Genomic DNA, 25,879 nt, shown 5'->3' on the forward strand with positions numbered 1-25,879 from the left:
AAGCAAGAGGTTAAAACTAAGTTCAACCGGAAGAAGAGAGAGAAGCAGGAAGGAAAGGCAAGTAAATTTGTTGAAAAAGTTTCGCAGGACATTAAAGCATTGATTGATGTTGTTTCAAAGAAAGGCAGGAAGAGGAAAGAACCAGAAATATTCATTGAGCCTATTGCAGCAGAGTTTGCATCTGATGATGATACACCCCTGGCATTCAAAAGGGTAATAAGGAAGAAAACTGAAGAAACTAAGGTAGAGGTTAAGCAGCAACCGGTTAGGAAAGTTACTGTCAAGGTACCGGCACGGAAGAAAGCACCCAAAAAAACACCTTCAGCCCCATCCAGTACTAGAAGGAGGAACAAGAAGGATGGCATTGATCTTGCAATTGAATCTGGTAATGTAACTATTATTCCACCAAAGACTTGTGCAAAGTTAGTTGATGAAATTACCAAAGATGGTATGTTAAATAATGTATAGTTTTATTATGAACATTTAGATAATGATGAACAAAGAGAAGTAGAGGAAGCAGATTTGTTAAATTTGGATATTTATAAGAAAGCCCTGTTAGAAATTGAAGACCAAATACTGACACAATTGTATGAAATGTTGGATGTTGGAAGACTATCAGCAATGCAAGAGGACAAGCATATAAAGATTCAAGAGTTGTTATATGTTTATGTTTCTATTGCTCCAAAGGAGATGGATAAGACACTTAAAGTTGTAGATAGGAAAATCTTTAACAGCAAGCATAGAATAATCAGTCTTATGTTAGGAAGCGTCAATGAGATAATCAAGGAGACCCACAAGGCATGGGTTAAGTTCTTTGAAGATAACCATGGTTTTTATACTTCACCAGAATCTAAGATAGATACTACAAACATTTCGGTTGAAGGGAAGGGTAAAGGTATTATGGGTACTTCACCCTCAATTTTGAAAAACATTAAGATAGTGAAAATTAAGCCCCTGGTAGATACAAATATACAGACAAATTTTCGGATACTGGCAAATACAGAGAGTGTAAAGGTTGATAATGAATAGGTTACTAATGTTGAGGACAACAGTCCTCTGGATCAGATTGTATAGGATGAGGATAAAGTTCCTAGGGAGACACTGACAGTTACTGAGACTGCACCAAGTGGCGAAGCCACCAGCGCAAGTGAGGAAGCTATAAAGGTTAAATCATCAGAGGAGAAGAAAGAGGAATCTAGCAGGGAACTAGTAGTGAGTCCATCATTGTTATCAATTGACACCTCGCAAGTTGAAAAGAAAAGCATAACCGAGATGAGTTCTACTAAACTTATGATGATGGCTGCATAGAAAATGATGAAGGAAGGATATATGGATAAAGGTGTTATTGATCAGTCTATCATTGTTTTATATATACTTTTCCCAAAGTGTAAATTTGGAAATGAAGCGAGCCCATCCGGCAAGCTTAAGATAATCACTAAACACATTTCTAAGGATTTTCAGTCCTTACAGTAGATATCAAACCAGGAAGCACTGGAGAGATTCACATAGGCTAAGAGAGCTACATTTGATCAAATGATTAAGTCTGAAAGAAAGGAAATCAATGATAAGTTGAAATTGATAGATAATTTTTTAAGCCAGTGTACAAATATCTATAGAGTATGTTATAACATAGGTCTGCTCACAGCTGAGTCAAATAAAAAGATTAAGGATATTCAGGAGGAGATTACAGGTATAGCCAATTCCTTTGATGGATTGAATTCATTGACTACATCCATTGATGGTAAGATTTTGGTTTTGGAAGCCCAATTTTTTACTCTTGAGAGGGAAAAAGACAAAATCATAAGAAGAGCCAGAAGTCTTAGAGGTTTGGTGAGTCCCTGGTTGGATTATTAAGTGTACATAAGAAGGAGTGTATAGATATGGTTGGTAAGCCCACACCAATAGAGTTAAATGAGAAAGAGTCATTTGCCCATATGCTACATGGACTTGTATCTATTTCCGACACATTCAAATCTGGTTGGGATACTTATCTAAAGATTTTGGAGAAGGCCAATTCAAAAAATTTCAAATATATTCAGCTCTGGTAAGGTATCTTTTGGGATATTCATTGTACAACATTTTTCATTCTTCATCCCAGTTTTTGGTATTATTTTTGGAATTTTTGATGGCATTGATGTCAAAGGGGGAGAGATATTGATGTGAAAAAGAAAAAGAGGGAGTTGTATATATTAGGGGGAGTATAGGTGGAAAATATTCAGGATATTCAGCTCAAGGGGAGCAGGCTCAAGATGGAACTGGCAGTTGGAAACTATGATCCATTTTCACATGAGTGTTGCCATTAATGCCAAAGGGGGAGATTGTTGGAAATTGACAGTCAATTTATTGGTTTCAATATGTTTTCATTGATGGAAGCAAGGCAACTTGTTCCAACTTCATATTTTAGTTTAGTTGTGTACTGACAGGCACATCACAGACACTTCACCGGCACCAACACGTTGGATAGATTTCTTTGGTTACCAGAAATACATGTCGACATGGTTTAGAATCAGGTTATCAGTATTGGAGGCCGACATCTTTTGGATCCGGCATCAGCAATTATTTTTGATATTCATGTTTTATGTTATCTAGCTGACATGTATATTCATATTGTAAATATCTTTTTAAGTCGACATAAGGCATGATAAATTGTAAAGGGTATATAGGTCAGTTGGTTAGATTATTTTGAGATATCATAGGAAAGTGTATAAGGTTATGGAATGTTAAGGAGATGTGAAACATGTGAGAGAGATCATGTATGTCAAGATATTTATGTAAGGGGTAATTCTGGTAAGGGTTTAGGGTTTCAGACTGGAACAGACAGAGCTTAACTGAAACTATATTCAGGCATAGAAGATGTTATCTTTGCAGTTCAATCATTTCTCTGGATTGTAGTCTAGATTTGTATGTAGTCAATGAGGCTCCTTTTGTGAATGAGCAGTGTGCTCTAGGCTGTAAGCCTTCCTGCAAGTGCATGCCCCTATATTTTGTAATATCTCTTCATATGGTCAGTGAATTGATATTGTGGGTAACAAATCTCACCGTGGTTTTTCCTCTTTGAGTTTTTACATATATAATTTTGTGTGTTACGATATTCATTTGTGTAATTGGCTTATTGGTTGCTTTACTTCTTTCAATTCTAGATGTACCAGTATACCAGTTGGTGTATGCATATTTTAATAAAGTTAAAATTAATCATTACGATAGAACATTGATTCACCCCCCCCCCCCCTCACAATGTTCTTGGATTCCAACACTTGGAGTTCTGGATTCTACAACCTTCAATTGATGAAAGCTATTCCCCAATCAGAGCCAGTTGTTGTCATTGATTTTAACTGGACTGAATCGTGAGACAACCCCTATGAAACTTGTCTATTTCATATCTCACGTACTCCAAGATTGATCGAATTGCCTCAGAAGTCATGCCCTTTTTGCGTCTTAGTTAAGCATCTTTTTACCTTTCTAGAGTTAGCGTTTTATTTTCTCTTTTCTATGTAGGTCGGGTTTTAAAACCCGAAATGCATATTTGAGTCTTTGTCTTGTACATCAATTTTTAAAACCTGAAGTGCAAGCGTGTTGTTATTTTCTGTCAAGTCAGGTTTTAAAACCCAACCTATAGGTTTGCCTTATGTGCAGGTCGAGTTTTAAAACCCAACCTGTAGATCCTTCCTATCTAGCTATTGATCAGATTTTATTTCCCCACCTACAGGTAGCTTCTGAGTGCAGGTTGGTTTTTATTTCCCGACCTGTATAGCGCACCAGTTAACATTAAGTGCATTAATTGCACTTCAAATTAACTTTTAAAATACAAATTTAGGTTTTAATTTGCCATTTTAAGTTGTTAATTTAAATTTTCAAGCTCCTAAGTGCGGGTTTTTGCTAAGTGCATGCGGAAAATCTTATGTTTTCCATATTTAATTCCTAGGTTGTCGTCTTCTTTGGTTTTCACTGATTCTTGGCTGATTTTTGGTAAGTTCAAAGCTTCTCTTTGCATTTTTCCTCCATTTTTTGTTTGTTTTTTGCAATTAGGGTTTTTGATTTAGCATTGGGTTTTAAATCCCAACGCCCCTTGGATATGTTTTACCCTTAGCAAGTTGGGATATAAATCCCGACCTACGCAATGATCTACACTTTCGGGGCAGGTTGGGATTTATATCCCGACTTGTTATTTTTCCCCCTTCTAACATGAAGTTTTGTTTTACCCCTATGGGCAAGTCGGGTTTTATTTCACAACCTACCAATTGATTTGTTTTATTGGCATGTCAGGTCTTAAAACCCAACATGCCTTATGTTCATTATGAGATGCATGTTGGGTTTTAAAACCCGACATGCCAGTCCTACCCTCAAATCTCGTAGGTCGGGTTTTATTTTTGGACATGCAAGTTGATCTACCCCGTGAGCAGGTTGGGAATTATTTCTCGACTTTCTATTCATGTCATGCCCTAAACATGTCGTATTTTAAAACCTGACATGTTGATCCATTAGTTTTATCCTGCACATCAAGTTTTAAAACCTGATATGCAGGATTGATATTCCTTAGTGCAGGTCAGGTTTTAAAACCTGACCTGTTGATTTTATTGTTGTTTTTCATCCTTAGGAATTTTTGGCTTCTCATTTTTAGTTTGATCAATAAGAATGTAACTCTAATGATGTTGATTTTCTGAACACTTATCCTTGGTGTTAAAATACAGCCTTGGGCAAATGTCCAAGCCCTCTCCTAGCAAGTTAACGGGAAAGAAAATGAAGTACAAGTATGATAAGTACTTGAACATGTTCCTAGAAAGCCCCATTAAATCTAATGTGGACCATATCCGGGACACCGAAATAGGGTATGTTGATATGGAGGAGTTTCTGAAAAGAGTTCAGGAGACCATGTCGAGGATGACTCGCCTTCCTAGTAGTAGCTCATAATCTTGACTTTGTATTAAAGACAACAGAACGCTTTGATCCTACTACTAGACATATCAAATATGTAGATGGGAATGTAGTCATATGTCTTGATAGTGAATACTTTAATAGTATTTTCAAAGGTTCTTATAAAAAGGAAGTTGTGGATATCACTCCGACAAGTGCACATAAATGGTATGAGGAAAATGAAGATAAGTGTAAGAAAACAATCAATAATGTTTTCTTAAAAACTGCTAGAAACTCCACAACATCTCGTTAGCCAAAGCTCTTTCATAAGAGTGATTTCACTGAGGAGTATAATGATATTGTCACCTTGTCATGGGTTAAAGGGCTTCCAGATTCTCACTACTTTCAAACATGGATGTGTTGGTATATGAATATCATCAAGAAAGGAAATGACAAGATAGACTAGGGTGAGCAAAGCAGTGATGCGATTTGCGAACAGTTGAAGGAAATCAGAACCGCCTTAAAAATCTAAATGACTTCCTACCTTGTGTATCCAGTCACCTCCATGAGCCAATTTCCAGGACTATCTACAAATGGTGACTTAAGGAAAACTCCAGTATGGGATTATTACTCTCAGTTGACCATTTATAATTAGAGAAGTCACTTCCCAAAGGTCAATGATGCCTTCTTTGCTATATGGAAGTGCTTATTTGACAAAGAGTTGCAGAAAAAGAGACTTTCTGATGTAGCATATAACAAAGTTTGTGAGTATGGATATGTCTACTTGCAATTTCCTACATTCACATACATTTGTGTAGGTTGCTTCACTGGTGAACCTTTTATGCTACCAAGGTATCCATCTGATAACATTATTGTAATGAAGCTATGTCATCAGTTAGTGTATGCATAGGAGAGAAAGTCCTCTTCACACAAGAATGGTCTCAACTCTTCCCAGTCTATTGGCAGGTATTCAGTGCTAACCACTCCTAAAGCCAAGAACATGGAGGAGGAAATGCAAAGGGTGACAATGAGAAGATTCAAAGCCTGCAATAACTTTTATTTCCATGGAATGAAGAATAAGATCCATAGGAATTATGTACATGTACATCGGCTAGAGGATGTTTGGGCAGATTGTAGAGATCATGAAGATGTGAGGAAACTTGATTTCAGTCATCTCACACTTGAGCAGATTGAAAACTTGAATTTGGCCAAAATTCTAGATACATGGGAGGATACTACTCATGATGTTGTGGATCCGATTTATTTCAAGAACAACATTGCTAATACTCTTGTTCCTCTTATTCAGTAGTCATGGAAGGAAAACAAATCCATTTCTATGAGATTTGCCTCCATCATGGCAAATACCAATGCATGCTCTCTAAAGAAAGACATAAGGATAAAACAACTCCCTACAAGTTCTGGTGAGGAGCAGCATGATGAAGGTCATGTGGGTAAGATGCCAAAAATGAGAAATAAGAATAGATAGGACCCACAAGAGCTACCACTAATTTCATCTCCTAGGTCAAAGGGGAAAAAACCTACATACAAGTTCACTATCAAAGGGCCAAAGAAAGGAGAATCCTCATCTCAAGCTACACAAAAAGATGTTTCTGAGGAACCGTCATTACAAGAACTAGAAAAAGGACAAGAAGAGGGATAAATACCACAAGAAGAAGAAATGCAAGATGTGGGGGAATCACTTCCACCGTTAGTTACTACCATTTCTACAACAACACAGGAACCTACTTCAACTCAGGTAACCATTCATTCTATTGAGTCTGATTCAGATGAAGAAGATCGGGACCAAGATGATGAAGGCTTAGACATTGGAAAAGATGATGAAGAATTTATGTCTTTGTCAATCCTTCCAAGTTTTGATGATGTACCTGTGTTTATGATTGAATCTTCAATCTTAGAATTTACAGAAGCAATGTCACAGATTTTTCAACAACAAAAGGCAATGATGCTTCCTTCAAGCATTTTTACTGTAGAATCTCCACCACCTTTTTCAAGTGTTGTTACTATAGCGGCTCCATCATTGGTTTCTACTACTGTGGAAACACCATCTTCTTCTCAAGGTCTTAATGTTGCCGATACAACTGCCCTTGCGCCAGTATCCCAACCTATTGCAACTACAAGCTAGGCCACAATACAAATATCTATGATTGTGCAAACTGGTACCACAACTCCAACAACAAAATCAGATCTTCCTCCATTGTTGAATATTGTGGCGGCCAAAAGAAAGAAGCAGGTAATCTCACCAGATGATTTTGATTTTGATCAAATAGGTCTTATCAAGCAAAAAGTCACTGAGAAGCCCAAGACTGGGTCTAGAATATTGGTTGATCCAGTAAGAAAAGGGAAATATGATGAGGTCTTGGTGCCATCTTCAAATAAAGACAAGGACAACATTCAACCTATGGATTATGTTATGCAGACTATGGAACTTGGTGTAGAAACACATGAGAGTGTTAAGCGAGACTCTCAAACTGCTTTCAATTCTCTCATGCAGAGACTAGATCAGGAAAGGGATGAGAGGATTGAATGGAAACATAAATGTGAATAGCCGACTAGATTTCTTTGTAAAATTACGTAGTCATCACAAGAGGTTCAGGAAATAGTTTCTTCAATTGACACTGAAGCACTTAAAAAAGTAGAATGATTGGGTACAAGAGGCAAAGTAATGGAATAATGGATCGATTGCTTGACTTCAGAAGGGTCACATCTCATTGACTCTACAGTCAAGCTTTAGATAGATTTTGAGAATGCACAAGTACAGGTTCAAGATGTAAAATCTTTATTATCGCAAGAAATAACTAAACTTGAGAAAGATTTAGGGCTTTGCGATAAAATGAGAGAATATAGAGTAGACATCCTTGTTGATAACAACGTAGTATTGACTCGGGTTGAGTACATCCAAATCCGATCAATACTAGCACACAAGGATGAGCTAATGAAAATACTGGTAAAAGATCTGAATCAGGATAAGAAAGCATGTACTGATGCAATTACAAATATGTCATCAAGGATATCACAATTACATTGCCAGTCATTTGATACAGAACATAATGTTTTATCTAGTGAGACCATTAAACAAGAATTCCTCACCATGATCGACCAGTTAGTAGATGATCAATTTTCTCTTGTATCATTTAATAAGTTGATTGAAATTCAAGTCAAATTAGATGATCTTGCATCAGTTTTGAAGAAAGATAAAAGAGTTTATGTAGAAGTCAGAGATTCGATATCTCGTGTTCATGTCATTTATAATGCGACTTCAGGGCCAGAAAAATCTGAGATGCAAGCTACACTGGCAAGATTCGAGGAATTCCAGAAAATCAATGAGGGGGGGAAATAAAGAATTAAGTGTCATTGATACTATGTAGTTTTCATGTAGTTGCATCTTTTCTTTCTACACAAATTTTCTTGCATATGCATTTTTATTTTATGCAGTAGTTGTAGTCAAGTGGGACTCTATAGTTGAATTAGTCAACTATGCCCACATTTCTCTCCACTCCTTTCCTATAAAAGGAGGAGCCTCATTTGTAAATATTTATCTATTATATGCTAAGCAAAAACCCTGTCGAATTGTTGCCTCAACTAAGACTTTGAGCTTTTTGTTGTGAAGATTCAAACAAGCAAATAAAGAAAGCAATTCTTTTTTATTCCAAACTTTGTGTTGGGTCGAAGATTTTTTATATGAGTGGATGTTTCTATGTCCATTGCTTATATATGTTCTTTAATTCCTTGATATTGGTGGTGTTTTATTCCTATGATTAATGGAGTGTCTCAATTGTGACAAATAGACTTTGAGTTTTTTTCATATTTCATTTATATATCTTGAAGACTTTGAGTTGCAAGTTATATTAGTTATAATTGTAATTGATTTGAAAGTTAGGTTGTATTCACATAAGACTTTGCACTTATGTGGTTTTAGAGATATAGTTTAGTCATTGTATGCAAGTTTCATTAGTTGGTTATTTTGTAAGAATTTTCATCAAGTAAAGGGATATACATTAATTATGAATAAAGAGAATTATACGCCCTAAGCTTTCCCCCTAATTTACATTCAAAGTAGGGGAGACTTTGTCTCAACATAATTCTACCAAGGAACCTCCCCTTGATGTGAGGAGAGACTTTGTCTCAACATAATTGTGTGTGAAATACATATTTTGTCATTAGTACACTGGTGACAAAATATTCACCCAACAAATCACACACCCATTATTTATTCTAACTAAATTCAAACAAATATTGTAATAATTTTTTTCAATCATAACACAAGTTTAATGATCTATACTTTACACCCTTTCATGTTAAAGTTCTCACTTTAATCCTATTTTGGTGTGTAGTAAAAGTAGAAATTTGAGTTTCTTTTGTAATATGGATTATTTGAATTAGAAACCCATCATTTATTCTAATTCTCAAGCTTATTCAATAGATGAATGTCAATTAGTGTGATTGAAGAGTTTATTTTATTTATGAAAAATGTTGAAGTTTCCTACCTTAATAGTTAAACCCACCTTTAACCAAGTCTCCTATTTTATTGTGATATTATTTTTGTTATCTTTCTCACTTTTTCTTTAACCACAAGAATAACTTTATCTCAACCAGAAACTTCCTCATAGAATTCCAAACTAATTTTCAAGTACATGTTTGGATTTCTCTCTTTACATCTTCTTTACCATTTCAATTTTATTTTCCCAATTGCCTTAGATAATCATTAATTGTAAGAAAAATATTTTATGTTACATATGCATTTAAGCATTCTTGTAAGTGATTTCTATATTACGCTTATCTCTACCATATTTATTAATATGGCTATAAATTTGTCATAGTTCCTTTATCCATTTTATAGAAAAATAAATTTGGCATGGTTACTTTTAGGGAAGGATGACATCAAGGAGCACTATATCACTACTTACGAAGCTGACTATTGTAACTCAAAATTTGGGGCCAAAATGCTTGGACAGGTCCATTAGGTGCTATAGTCAACGGAAAGGGGCTCTAGACACCCTTTTAGAAAAAATCTAGGCTAGAAGAGAGGTCGTGAGAAGGGGATTGCACCTAGTTTTTGGAAAAGGTCAAAAAATTAAGCACAATTAGTTATTAACTAGACATAACCAACAAAGTGGGTCTAATGTGAGTGAAAAAAAAGGTGTACAATTTACTACACTACACTATCAAATGACTCATCCTCGTCAATCAATTTAATGAATAAATTAAGCATTCAATATTTTATGAGTAATGTTTAACTTATTTGCCTTGACCTAGTAAAACAAGAAAAAATAACTTGTTTAGATGTACACAATGTATAGGCCTGTGAAGTTCAATTGATGGAAGCAACACTAAATGATTTATGTACAACTTATAAAAAGTTGGTTACCTAAATTACACTTTCCTATGAGAAATACATGATGATGAGTGGTATGGAAAAGGAAGTTCTCCTTGCATTGAACTTGTGTTTAAGAACTACTTGAATAACATGTAACAAACTTATGTTTCAAAACTATGTATATAGTATATAATATTCTAATAGTTTTAAGCTTTCTATTTAGCATGAATAGTCGTAGCTACAATTGTTTGGTTACAGAAATAAAATATAATAACGTTATTTTTATATTTCAAGTTTATGTTTGTTTTCTTGAGTTTCTTCCTATTTTAAATTTCTATTACTATTCTCCAACAATTAGTGATAGATGTATTTACAAGTGATCATACCTACTAGCAATAATTAATTAATTACATTACATCTCACATTTCATTTGAATTACTTATAATTGTTGACACATAATAAAATTTCTAACTATATTTTTACTACACCAATAATAGGAGCTAAATTAAAAAACATTATGGCTTTGCTCCTCCTTATCTCAGTCAATGGTTTCCAAGAACACTCTCCCTCTTCACCAGGGTTTAATAATGAGAGTTTATAAGTTTCATTTGGCTAACACCATACCTAATGGGGCCCCTATGACATCCTCTGGTCCTCTGGTTGTAGGTAGTTTCTTTATAGTGGTTGTGTAAGAGGTTCGGGCCTATCCTACTTTAATCAATCATAACTACACCAATAATAGGAACTATATGTTTATATCAATAATTATTACTATTTTACATAAATTCATTACATTTTTTTAGCTTAGTAATAACTAAATATCTTGAATTCACTAATTCTAATCCACGTTTATCTTTATGTTTGTAACAATAAATGTATTTTTTAGATTATTGGCTACTTACAAATTGTATAGAATATTGTTCATATTTTGTATCCCTTTTTACTCACTACCTTTCCTTCTTTCTAATTATGTAGAGTGTAAACTTCCATAAGACATTATCTTGTTGCAAAACATCAAAACAAAAAAATTGACATGTATTATTCAAAAATTATGTATAACGTATCTAAATGTATTAAACTTCAAAAAGATAATTCATCTTCGAAACAACTATATTGTATCTTCAACATTTATTATACATGGTTAAATAGGTATTATTGTTTCAAATTCATTTGCAATGTCTTCTTCATAAGGTAAAGTTTTATAGTTTACATTCATGGCGTAATAATTTTCATATGTATTTCATTTTTTTATAGGAATAATTTACTATCCCGCGGAAATGAATTCTTTGATTGAAAATGCAATCAAGACGATTAGTGATGGAAACCTAAAGTTGCAAACCACATTTGCAAGTATTAAGTATGGCAAGTTTGGGAATGACCTTGAATCAACAACTCGATTTTAAAATAGACCTCTCTATTGGAGTTCACAAGCAAAAGGATACACTTAGAAAAAAATACAATGATTCCATAAATTCAATAGAAATCCCTAAGGGATCTACACTTCTACCCGTCGGATATAGTTGCCATATTAATTGGAATTCAAGGTGAGCCACAATGTTTGATTGATTTTCTAGCAATTATCAATTAATTTCTTCTAAATTAGCAAATTCTTGGACCCACCATGTAAAACTTGTTGCAATTTTAGCCCTCCAAACTAGTTTATATACACAAGGACTTGATACATTAAGCTCATGAAGATTTTAAAAATTATAAAGGAAGCGACAAATGATACAAGGTTAACACTTGACTTGAATCAGTTTGATATTTTTTCACAATTTTTTGAAAAATCCTAATCTAGAGTTGGGTTAACGAATAATAGATGTGTAGGAAGATGTAAAACTAAAATAATGGAGTTCTCTTATAAATTTCTCAAATACTTCATCAATAAATGTAAACACAGATATCCAAACATAGACATGTTTTTTAAAACATAAAACACCACAATCAAAATATGCAATTTCAACATAAAACCATAAAATTTGATATCAACCTACATAAAATGGAGTAAAAAAGATAGTTTTATATCATGAACATATCTCCTTTAGTCCACAACTTGTGTCATGCGAGATGTGTTTATCCTAAAACCATGCATGATCCGAGTCCATCCTTTATTACTTTCCACACCTTGACATAAACAACATTTCTATCTATTTATTTATAGCTTGTTCTTACACAAATTACAAATTCCCCTTTGAAAACTGTTCACTTTTATATTCAATAAAATTAGAAAATCCCTGTCAAACTTTTTGATACCAGTTTTATACCTAAACAAGATCTTAACACACAAATTTATAATCTTTCCTTTTAAAAATTAAAATGTTAGAAAGTGTGCAGTTTGCATTAATACAAAGAAATAGCAGTCGTGGATTTTGCTAATTTGAAAGTTAGTAACCCCTGGCCATACAATTTGAGTGTGACGATGAAAACTCTTGAGATAAATGATGTGAAGGCGGTTGAAAAACAACAACACGGGAAGAACAAGGGAATTCAAAGCCTTATATGCCCAATTCTTGTCAACAAAAAGAAGTTCAGGTTGGAAGATTGAAATTCTACTTTGTCTGCTATTGTAGTGCATGATTTTATATTTATAAGGTGCTCGTCTTAAACCTTATATTCATCCTCGAATGCTTTGGCTGCCCGATCATTGTGTGACATCCCAGAAATCAGATATAATTATTTGATTGATTCCTTAATTTCTATCAGTCAATCAATGGTTGTATTTCCATTGCCCCAGCTTGAAGATAATGCTGGATTATTACCCAGTTCCCAAACTAACTCAACGCAGCCTAAGCTATGTGATGAATGAAGAGATATACAAGGTGCCCATAATTGGAATGGTTTGCTTGATCCCAAGGTTCCCAATTTGAAAACTAAAGCTCTCAGATATGGGAATTTGGCACAACTTTGTTACGACGCATTTGATGGCAAAAGCTACTCCAAAAACTATGGCACATGTTATCATAGTAAAATAGATCTGGTCGATAATAATCTGTTAAATCAGGTTTTTGGTTGGGTTTTATTGCAGTTTGCACGAATCCAAATGAGATAAATGAGATAAGAAGGCTTGGACAACGAGACATAGTGATTGCATGGAGAGGAACTCAGACTACTGAAGAATGGATAGAAGTCCTAAGAGATATTCTTGTACCTGCAAGATTATCCTATAGATGCAAGAGGACAGTCAAAGACCAAGAGCATCATTTCGTCGATGGAGTACTAACTGAGAGAGGAGTCCTGAGCTGTTATACTTCAACTGTTTGTCACCGTCAAGACACTGTGGGGGCCATTGTAAACATCGGCACTAGAGATTTGGTAGTCTCAGAGATAGAACGATTGATTCAAGTTTATGAAAAAGAGATGGACAATTTAAGCATAACATTAATGGGACACAGCTTAGGAGTTGCTCTTGCAACCTTGAGCACTTATGATATCAAATAAATGCTTTGAACCAAGCATAATTTTCATCAAATTCTCGTCACCGTCTTCGCTTTTGCCTCTCCCCAGGTGGGAGAACTTGTGTTTGCTAAACGGGTGGAAGAGATTGGAGTCAAATTGTTGAGGTTTGTAAACAAGCATGACCGGGTTCCCAAAGTACCCAGGGTTTTTATGAATGAGAACATAGGATGCTTCAGCAAACTGTCCCTTTGTCCTGAGTCAACAAATTCCAACACTCTCCCTCCCTTTTTCCTGAGTCAACAAACTCATTCAAAATCTAAATCAACTACACCTTGATTTCTCCTTAGGTGCTCAAAGTTGTGACTACCCAATGGCTTGGCGAATATGTCTGCTAGTTGTTGCTCAGACCTGCAAAACTCTAATTTTATTTCACCATTATCAACCAAACTTCTAATGAAGTGATACTTGATTTCAATGTTCTTGCTTCTTCCATGAAACACAAGATTTTTAATCAATGCAATTGATGAAACATTGTCAAAAAAAATCGTTGTTCCATCCTCTTGTTCTTTCTTTAAATCTACTAAGATTCTTCTTAGCCAAATAGCTTGATATGTTGTTGCATTCGTTTCTATATACTCAGCCTCAACTGTTGATGGGGCAATAATGGGTTGCTTCTTATAAGCCCATGAGATTACACCCGAACCCAAATGAAACACATACTCAGATGTCCTCTTCCCATCATCTAAACTTCCTGCCCAATCACTATCTATGTAACCAATCAGCCTAAAATAACTTACAACATTATACAAATTGTCATATCCCTTGGTGCCATTCACATACCTCATGATTCTCTTACCCGCTTGCCAATGAGTGTTCTTTGGATTCCCCATAAATCTAGAAATCAAACTCACTGCATGCATTATATCAGGCCTAGTTATTGTCAAATACATCAAGCTTCCAACAAAACTCTTGTACCTGGTCGAATCAACGTTATTGCTGCAATCTTCCTTTCTCAAATTAAGACCTCCATCTATTGGTATTGGTGCACGTTTGCTACCATACATTCTAAATCCCTTCAAGCTCTCATTAGCATATCTTTCTTGAAAGATAAATATACCATCATGCATTTGTTTTACTTCTATGCCTAGAAAATATCTCAAAAGACCAAAATCTGTCATTTCAAACTCTCTTTTCATGGCCTCTTTAAAATCAGTAATGAGGAAATCATCATCCCTACTAAAAACTAAATCATCAACATACAAGACAACAATGAGAATCTTACCATTAGTTGCCTTGGTGTAAAGAGTTGGCTCACCATCACTTTTGCTAAAGCCATTGCTCATCAAATACGAGTCAATCTTATTGTACCATGTCTGTGGAGCTTGCTTCGGCCCATAAAGAGCCTTCTTCAGTCTATATACCTTGCTTTCATGACCTGGAATTTCATAACCAGGTGGTTGCTCCACATAAACCTCGTCTTTTAACACTCCATTAAGAAAGGTGGGTTTCACATCCATTTAAAATACCTTCCATTTGTGCTGGGCTGCAATAGCTATGACTGCTTGCATGGTCTAAATTATTGCAATGAGGGTATGTGTCTCATCATTGTCTCTTCCATACTTTTGTTTGTACCCCTTGACCACTAATCTTACCTTGTGGTGCTCTATTCTACCTTCAACATTGCTCTTGGTCTTGTAGACCCATTTAACCCCAATGAATTGGTTGTTGGGAGGCAAATCAATTAGCTCCCAAGTGTCATTCCTCTCTATTGCGTCTATTTCCTCATCCATGGCCTCACACCATTTCTCTTCCTTAATAACTTCCTCAAAATAAGTCAGATCACTATGAGAAAATAATACAAAGATTACATTTTCATCAAACCCATCATCATACCTTTCATCTTGGTAGATCTCCCTTAGACTCTTGGTCTTCTTTGGCATTAGGGAGGAGAGAGTGGGATCTGAACTCTCACTACTACTGCTTCTTTGTTGTGTAGACTTTGATCTGTAACGTCAGGAGCATTCAGGAGTCGATTCTCTCGCTACCTTTGGTTGGTTGCCTTTCTGCCTATTTCTGTCAAGAGCCGTTTAGAGTTGTCGGGAGCTCTTGGGAGTTTTATATAACTATCTAGCACTCACCGAATTCTGAGAATTCTGTGACAGTCTTCTTGACTGTCTGTCCGCATTAGGAGTTGTCATGATCTATCGGGAGCTCTCAGGAGCTTCTTCCCAATCTTCATACTCATCATCATCATCAATGGGCATACTTTATGAGATGGATGAAGAGGTATCCACCGAGCCATCCCATGACTCATTCTCTAAGAACTCAACATCTCTACTAATCTTCTTGGTGACGGGGTTGTACAACCTATATGCCTTGGACTCAATAACCCGTGAAAATTCATTTCTCACCCTTGTCATCCAACTTTTTCCTCTTCCCCTGTGGCACATGAGAATATTCCACACACCCAAACACACTAAGGTTCTCAACCGTCCAAAGTATATTGTTGTAGCTACAACCTCACCCGAATATTCATTTGGCAATCCTTTTTCTGTAAGCATGTTCCTTGCCATCTCAAAAATGGTCCTATTCTTTCTCTTAGCCATGCCATTTTGCTATGGAGTATATGCAGTTGTTAGCTCCTTCTTTATGCCATTTTTATTGCAAAATTTCATGAAAGCATTGGAAGTATACTCTCCTCCATGATCTGACCTTACGACCTTTATGCAATGTCCACTCTCTTTTTCAACTTGGGCTTTGAACAACAAAAACTTATCAAAAGCTTCAGATTTGTACTTCAAAAAATAAACCCATGTTCTACGACCGAAATTATCAATAAAGGTCATAAAATATTGGCTACTACCAATAGATATAGTCTGCATAGGGCCAACCAAATCAGTATGCACAAGCTCCAATGGTCCTCTTGCCCTTCTAGAGTTGCCTTTTTGAAAGGGAAGCCTATGTTGCTTACCCAAAATGCAAGCCTCACACTTGCTACTAGGTTCTTCTATGCTTGGAAAACCATCTATCATTATTTTCTTGGATAATAAACTCAAACCAGCATAACCCAAGTGTTCATACCTAAGATGCCATAGCTTGGAAGGATCTTCAATACTGCTCCTAAGGGCCTTCAACTATTGCACTGATGTACACGCTTACTTGGGAGTTGCAACACCGGATTGAGAAGAGAAACAATCTATATTCTCAAAGGAAACATCTAGTTCTTTGTCATTTGAACTGTTGCAACTACTTTCTTACTCCCATCTTTGTCAAAGATGACACACTCACCCTTCTCCATCAGCGACTTGTATCCATTTTGGATCAGCTGACCAACACTCATGAGATTATGTTTAATGCCTTGGGCAAAATAAACATTCTCAATCTCCTTCTTCTCACCTGCTTGGCACGGATCATAATAGATCATCTTCCTTCAATTGGAACTATTCCATTGTTTCCCATTTTGATCTCAGACTTGACATTCTTCTCAATAAATGAGAACAAACTCTCATTACCACTCATGTGGTTACTGTAACCACTATCCAAGTACCAAACTTCAGGGCTTCCTTCTTCACCAATGTTGCACATGATGAATGTTGTGAACTGATTACTTTCACCCACATTCACATCAGCCATATTAGCACTTTTGTTTGACTAGTTACCTTTCTTTTTATATCAATCTTTGACATAGTGCCCAAATTTATGACAGTTAAAGCACTCTACATTGCTCTTGTCATACCTCTGATTCGAGATGATGTTCTTATTGCCTTGTTTGGAGTTATTTTGAGAGTTGTTCGCTTCCTCTTGGTTGTTTTCTTTTCCTAAGCTTTCTTCATTGCCACGGGCTCGACCTCTTGAACTCCTACTGCTTCTTTCTCTCCCCCTACATCTTGCATTGGCTTGAGCTCTGAAAGCTTTCTCTTGAGAAGAAGTAGCAAACCTATTTAGGTGTTGCTCATGGGTTTGAAGAGAATCCATTAACTCATCAACCGTCAATATTGACAAATCCTTTTCCTCTTCAATGCAAATCACTATTGCATCAAACTTTGATGGAAAACTTCGGAGGATTTTCTCCAGAATCCTTTGTTCCTCCATGGTTTCTCCATTTGACCTCAACTGGTTAAACAAACCAGAGACTCTTGTATGAAATTATAAAATGGACTCATTGTCCTTCATTTGAAAAGTCTCAAAATCTCTTCTAAGCATCTGGAGCTTCACCAATCTGACTTTGACAGTCCCCTTGTAACTGGTTTGGAGGATTTCCCATGCTTCCTTAGCATAGTTAGCTGCTACTATTCTTGAAATACAACTAGTTCTTTTGATTGGTTGTGAGGGCAATATACTGAGCTGGATCGGTCATATCCACAAACCGAGTTGCACAAAGTTCCCACAAATCGTTTGCAACCATGATGGTCTTCATCTTCTTGGCCCAAACATCATAATTTTGTCCATTAAAGGAAGGAGCCTGCTACCATTTCTTTCCTTCATCTCCAACCATGTTTCCTATACACAAAACTCAAACACCCAGAAAATACAAATGCCCAAAGACAAAGATTTAGGGCTCTATGGCTCTATAGCTCTGATACCATATGGAGAGAATGAAATCCTCTCAAGTTGGGTGAACCCAAAATGCACATAGAGACTGTTGTCTCAATTCCCAAATAGCTAGGAACACACCCAAAGGAAATAAATTCAAAACACACAAGGAGACATGCAATATTTCTTGCTTTCTATTAATTGACTTGAAATGACAAATTATAAAATACAAATTGTAAACTAACTAAAGATTATAATATATAGTTAGTGATCAGGAGTTGCTATGTTCTACACAAAATGGAGCTTCTCTGAGCTCGCTACAATTCTGACTTGGAGCTACACACAGTCTGGAGAAATCACTGCTCAACTGACACACCCTACAGTCAGGATCTATCTTGCTCGACTAACAAACAACACACAAACACATAAGCTATTGATGTTCACAATATTATCTACACTCACTCTGGAGCTGAACTCCTTCTCCATTGATCTGTTGATCTGCACTTTTTGTGCTTCTAACTTCTCTGACTGATTGGACAATGTTCTCTCCTTTTTCCTCTTTGCTTTCCATTAAAAATTCCCCCCCAAAATCAAAATTCAAATGCTCATCTACCTCATTAATTTCACTGCAGACTTTTGTTGTTCACGTCAGGAACAGTCGGGTGAAAATTCCAACCAAATCTCCTCCAGACTATTTTGCTTCATCTCTTTCCTGATAGGTAAGTGGGGAGATATCCATTGTGGGTTGTCTAGTGGCCAGGACAATAAATTCCAACACAGTCATTTTCTTGGAGTGGAAGATATCATGCTCTGATTAATAAGAGCTTTGATTACTGTGTGAGAAATATGAAATTCATCCAAAATGGTGGCAACAACAGAAAAAGGGTCTCGTTAAAGGTCCAGATGGCAATTTGATGAAGCCATTAGAAGATGAATAATTCATGTCTCACTCAACTCAAGATGACATCAACATCCATCATTCTGCGCTGCAATGTAACCACAACTGTATTGTGTATTGAATTATTCTTTTTATCTGGATGTATATATTTAACATGTTGTCACATTCATTATTGAATTAATTTAAACTCAAATCTTAACCTTAAGCGTGAAATGAAATCAACTATGCAGGAGTTCACAGTTGTGGATGATACATATTAGCTTTTGATTGTCCTACAAAATAGTCCCGTATCATCAGTAATCTAATAGATAATAAAAGTATGCGTAAATCCTAATGACAAGGAATCTCTTCATTTACCAAAATTGTCGAGACTCCAATGAAGCTATTGTATTTGATCTCAATATGGATCTGCTATTTACATATAATTATCACCATTCACCTATCAAATCATTTACCAAAAATAATAGAGTTATATATTACAAATCATGCTCACAACTTAGAGCCTCTTACAATAGTTTCGAGATAGTGGATATCTCGAAAGAGCTCTCGACTTCCTTATTGTGGGAATTAAATGTGAATTCACTAGTAAATTAAGGTAATGACATTTAATATTTTGTTGCAACTAAAAAATCATATAAAGGTTTTTTTCCATATCATTGAACTTAACAATGTTCAAGGATTTTGTTTTGCAAATACCATAGAAGATTATGTTATAATGCATGGGCAAAACTTCACTCACTAAAATTTATGACTTTACTTGTGAGGATGAGTGTCAAGTTCTACACAAAGTTTCTTAAAATGGTAGATTCATTCATAATTTTATTTTTCTTTGATGAATTTTTAATGCTCACCCATTTTAGCAGTTCTTGCTAAGCTAAGACGAATCTAACTAAAGCCTATGCAACATCAAGATGAAAAAGAAAAAGTGAATCTTTAGTTTTAGATATTGATATTAATTATGAACATTGCTATTAAACAAGAGATCATACGCCTTAGCTTTGTTGTAGCCCAAAATAACTTCATACAAAATTTGTAAAAATAGTCAACAAGGGTAAGTTCTCAAATCTTTCTCTAATCCTCAAAATTAGTGACAATATCAATGTTGTAGTGATATCTAAATCTACCGAGAACTTTAGTGAAGGATTGCATGAATGAATTCCATACTATGTATAATTATGAGATTACCAAATATTTGGTTTCTAGGTATATAGCTCTACACTAGCACACTTTATTGTCGCTCGACTGCACCCATACTTTAAGATTATACAAGCATACATAAAACATGTTATAATTATAAAACAATGATTTTCTAGGGAGGTGACAATTATTGTTGAGGCTACTATGGTAATGTTACAACTTCCCCTTGATGGGGAGGCATTGCATTTAATTTATGAGATCTTGAAGAAGACCTAAGGGACTACAAAGATTCAAGTTAGCTTTATTAATAAGGAACTAAATAGTGATGGTGAAAATATTGAGCTTCCTTCTCTACTAATCAACCTTATCAACTATCAAAAAAATATAAACGATGCATTTTTTACGGTTGATTTCATTTTTTTATTAAACCATGAATGACAAATGTATGATTTTAAGTTGGAAGCTTTACATGAGCTTAATACCAAATCCTTGTAATCAATTATGTATAATCTAAGGAAAGTATAATACAATATCAAATAGCCAATTTTCTTGGACAATAATTTCTTAGGCACTCTTTCTTTCTTATATATTTAATCATTTATTCAAATGCCATTTTTTTTCTAGTATTTTTGCAATGAGCCTACATACAAAATTTCATGGACTTGCTAAAGATGACCATAGATTCGGCTTAGACACATGCAATCTCCAAAATCTCCTAATATTTTTAGTTTTTGGGATTCGTTCCTTAGACAACAACATACAATGATAATATTGCACAGTTATGAGTAACCCTTTCGGCTTACCAAATTTCTCATAGATAAATTGTTATCCATAGAATTTTAACAATAACTTAGCTATATTACTCAATATATATGGATTTTAAAAAATAAACATTCTTTATTTTAGATCCACTTCTATTTGGATGGGAGTACAATAAGAAAATGGGAAGAAAATCTTGAACCTCCTAAGACTCAAGTTAACGTAATTCAACCTAGAGATCATAGAGGACTTTTGGAAATAGGACCCTAAAAGTTTCAATGCTAGTAGGATAAAAAACTTAAGAACCAATGAGATTTTTATACATAAAATTTAGCCTAAAATATAAATAAGCTAGCATTTGAGTAGCAAATTGTAGGATGTATATAAATAAATCCATGATCTATTCACTATCCCCCTCCCCTTTAAATATTACATACTATAATATCTATTTTTTTGTACAAAAAGAGAAACAAGCTACACTTGAAGGAAGAACCGTAAAAGTAAAGGTTGGACTAAGAAATAAATCATTTACCTTATTGGAAGTACAATTAAAAAATAGACAAGATGTATATGAGTATTTTAAAATGTCACTATTTTCAAACTTATGGGATAGTACCAAACTATGATAATGGCTCATGGAATTTAGGTTATGGAATTTAGAATTCAGCTTTGAAAGATTGAAAGAGAGATTGGAACAAATTTGTGAGACACAAGAGCTACTATCCAACAACAACTCAAACTAAACACAATTTTAGTCCAGAACAAAGCTCATGAGTAGGGGATTGTACCTAGTTTTCAAAAACATTCTTGAAACTAAGCACAATCATACATGAACCGAACTTAACATCCAAAGTGGGTCCAAAGTGAGTGTGAAATTATATTTATAAGCAATCAAATACACTACACTATCAAGTAACCCATGCCCATCAATCAATTGGAATTAACTTCCTAGAAGTAGCATTCAAGATTTTATGAGTAATATTTCACTTAGTTGCCTTGACCTAAAAGATCAAGCAAAAAAACCTTGTTTATATGTACACAATGTGTAGGCCTATGATGTTGAGTTAACAAAAGAAACATTAAATGAGTTCCATGCAAATTATGTTTCAAAACTATGTATAAAATATAAATTCTAATAGCATTAAGGCCTCTATTAACTATGAATATTTGTAGTTACAATTGTTGGATTGCATAGATAAATTATTGTTGGATATATATTAATGTGTATAAAAAAATATCCAAATGCAAACTTATACAAATGTATACAACTACAATACACATTCCTTTAAAATTACACTATAATATACACACTAAAACAAGACTAATAGAGTAGAACAATTATATTTATCTTATGACGGAGGGTGTTTGAAATTTGAATTTTCAACAGGCAGGAAATTACAGTGAAGGCGGAAATGGCGGAGGAAGTACCAGAGCGTCTTGGGGGAAGATGATGGGGATGGAAAGGTTGATGGGGGTGGCAGGGATTCCTGGGATGGCGGTACTCAGTGCAATCCAACGTGCCACAATGATGCCTCGTTTGGTAGTTTCAACAACTCGCATGGTTCTAAGGGTCCCAGTGATCCTGCTAGGCACTTGAATTCTTCTTTTGCTTCTGACTGCAATAAGAAATGGGAAGATTTATTTGGTTTGCGCCCAAAAGGTAAGCTGGTTTCCTCTATTTCTTACAGCGTAGACCCCATTTCTGGTATATGTTCAATATCTATTCCAAATTGCATTGTGGATAAAAATATAGCCAATATGGAATCTGTTTTGGTGGGAAAATTTGTGGAGCCACGACCCAATATTGAATTTGTTTGGGCAAGGGTTTCTCGTAAATGGAAAGGAAAAGGCCAGACTGAGGTTACTGAAATAAAAAATGTTGTTTTCTCCTTTTCCTTTACCTGTGATGAGGATTTAAAATCAGTGCTAGCTAGAGGACCATGGTTGTTGGGGAAATCCTCCTTGGCTCTGAAGAAAAGGGAACTCGGTTTCAACCCAAAGGATTGGCAATGCAATAAATCCCCTATTTGAGTTCGTTTGCTAGGTCTCCCTTTGGAATATTGGGATGAGGAAATCTTTTGTGGGCTAGTTGCTTGTTTTGGTGAGTTTCTTTCAGTGGACCCAATGACTGCTGCTAAAAGAAGATTGGTATATGCTCATATATGTGTGAATATTAAGCAATCTTCAGATCTTCCCTAGGAAATCACTTTTAACTCAAAACCGAGGAAATGGATTCAAAAGGTGGAATACAAATCAATTCCTTTTTCTTGCTTTCATTGTAAGAAGGTTGGTCATTAGGCCAAGGATTTCCCTACCAAGAATCAGTCTAAAAAAGTTTGGAGGAAAAAAGTTTCTGAGTCGACTATTGTTGTGGTTTTGCCAAGTGGGCCTCGGTGTTCACATGCTCTTGAGATGATGGCTCCAGATCTTAATAGTCAAGATTGTCAAATGGTGCAGGAGAAAGTTATGGGGAGTCATTTGAAGGAGGCTCACTCTGGGGCTCCACCTCTGGAATGCCTTGATCAAGGAGAGATCCCCCATCCATTGGAGGAAAACAAGTTGATTTTTGGTGCCTCCCTTCTCATTGTATCTACTAAAAAAAAATTGAATTTGATTGTGGATATGGGTTCTTCTTAGGAAAAGTCGGGTCAGCTGAACTCTTCTTCCTCTGAAGCCTCTCATCCAAATTCCCCATAGGATATTGGCCCAGAGGCTGAGGATCCTAATTCTTTTATTGAAGTTAGATCTAAGAATCAGTGTCGTAGTTTTCCCCCCTCAAATGTTGGGGTGGTGTTGAGATATGTGGGTAATAAAACTAGGAGTAGGTATAGAGAATATTGTGGCTTAAAACAAAGAGGGGTTGGAAGACCCCCAAACCTCTTTAGTAGAGACAAGCAAAGTAAGTCAGATATTGTTGATGGCTTGTAGTGGACTCTTAAGGACATGGGGATTGACTCCCATGATCGTTTTAAATGAAGATCATTTCATGGAACATAAGGGGGTTGAATCACCCACATAAACATGATCTCCTATCAAATCTGATTCGAGATCATAAAACTACGAATCTACCTTATTCAAGAGACAAATGCTTTCTGAAAAACTTTTAAAGATGAAGTTGGCTTTTTTTAAGGATTGTGTTGTTCATTGTGTTGATGAAGATGGTTCCTCTGGAGGAATTGTTACTTTGTGGAATCCTAAACTTTTTCGAGGTTCGGCAATTGTCTCCAGTTCGAATCACATTGCTACCAGAATCACTAATCTTCTAGATGGGTCATTTTGTATCATTTCCAATATCTATGCTCCTAATAATAGGAGTGTCAGGAAGGTCCTGTGGAATTATTTGGTAAGTTCTGGACTTCTTTTTAGTAACGAAAAATGGATCCTGATGGGGGATTTTAATTGCCCTATTTCAAATATGGAGAAAAGTGGTGGGGCTCTCATTTCTGAAGATAGCAAGAAGGATCTTTTGGATCTCATCAAATGCCCTCGGGCTGCTGGATCTGGAGTTGAATGGATCTAAGTTCACATGGTCCAATAGGTAGAGTGGGACAGATCTTATTCAAGTCAGGCTATACATGGGTCTTGTTTCCCTTGATTGGTTGCTGGATTTTTCCTATAATTTATCCTCTTTATCTAGGATTGGATCTAACCATTTTCCATTTGCTTTGAGCATTTCTTCCCTTAGTTCGAAAAAGGCTCTCCCGTTCAGATTTGAAAAAATGTGGACTCATAATCCTAATTTTGTGTACAAGGTTGCGGAATGTTGGAACATTGAGGTCCATGGTACAGCTATGTATAGAGTGACCAAGAAATTGCATAATGTTAAAACTAATGTCCAAAAATGGAATAAGCCCTCCTTTGGCAATATCTTCCAACTGAAATATTCTTTGAAAAGGGAGCTGGATGATATTCAAATTCAAATTCAATCCCAAGGGTACTGCCCCATTATAATGGACAAAGATCCAAATTACATGATATTATTTTTAAAGAAGAGGAGTTTTGGAAAAAAAAATCTAGAGCCATCTGGTTGAAAAATGGGGATAAAAATACTAAATTTTTCCACATGACGACTCTTAAGCATAGATATTCTAATAGAATAAAGAGGATCTTTGTCAATAACTATTGGATTGACAAGAAGAAGGACATGAGCTTTGAATTTGTTCATTAATTTTCTGGCCTTTTATCAGTCGATGTTCTGGTTGACTTGGCTTCTTAGGAAGAAATTCTCAATGAAGTTCAGGCATGTATTTCTCAAGATATGAATTATGAGCTAACTAGAATTCCTTTTGTTGATGAGGATAGGGGATCGGTTTTTTCTTTTGAAGGGAATAAAGTTTTGGGGCCTGATGGTTTTCCCATGCTCTTCTTCCATCTTTTTTGGTCTATTGAAGGGGAGGATGTTGTGTATGTTGCTTAGGATTTCTTTGGATCGAGATCCCTTCTTAAAGAGCTAAATGCCACTTTCATTGTGTTGATTCCTAAGAAACCTAATGCCGGTTGTTTCTATAATTTTCAGGCCTATCAGTTTATGTAATTCTATTTATTAATTTTTCTCTAAAATTTTGGTTATCAGGCTAAAGAAGTTTCTCCCCTGCTTGATTTCTAAGCAACAAAATGGGTTTGTTCCAGGGCGTCAAATTTTGGATTCCATAGTTTTGGTTTATGAAAACATCCATTTCCTTTTGTTGAATAGGAAAACCGGTTTTTTAAAAAAACTTGACTTGTTAAAGGCCTATGATAGGGTGGACTAGAGTTTCCTGGTCGGGATGCTTCGTGCTTTTTGTTTTAGTGATCATTTCATTCAATTGATTAATCAGTATATCAACTCCTAAGTTTTCGGTGTTGATTAATAGATCTCTTTTTGGCTTCTTCTTGGCTTCCAAGGGATCCCATACCATCGTTCTTATTTATTATTATGGGAGAATCTCTCATCAAGATTATCCTAAGGGAAGTCTAGGCTGGTAGACTTA

This window comes from Cryptomeria japonica, chromosome 10 (genome assembly GCF_030272615.1).
Source record: "Cryptomeria japonica chromosome 10, Sugi_1.0, whole genome shotgun sequence".
In the NCBI taxonomy this organism is placed as follows: Eukaryota; Viridiplantae; Streptophyta; class Pinopsida; order Cupressales; family Cupressaceae; genus Cryptomeria; species Cryptomeria japonica.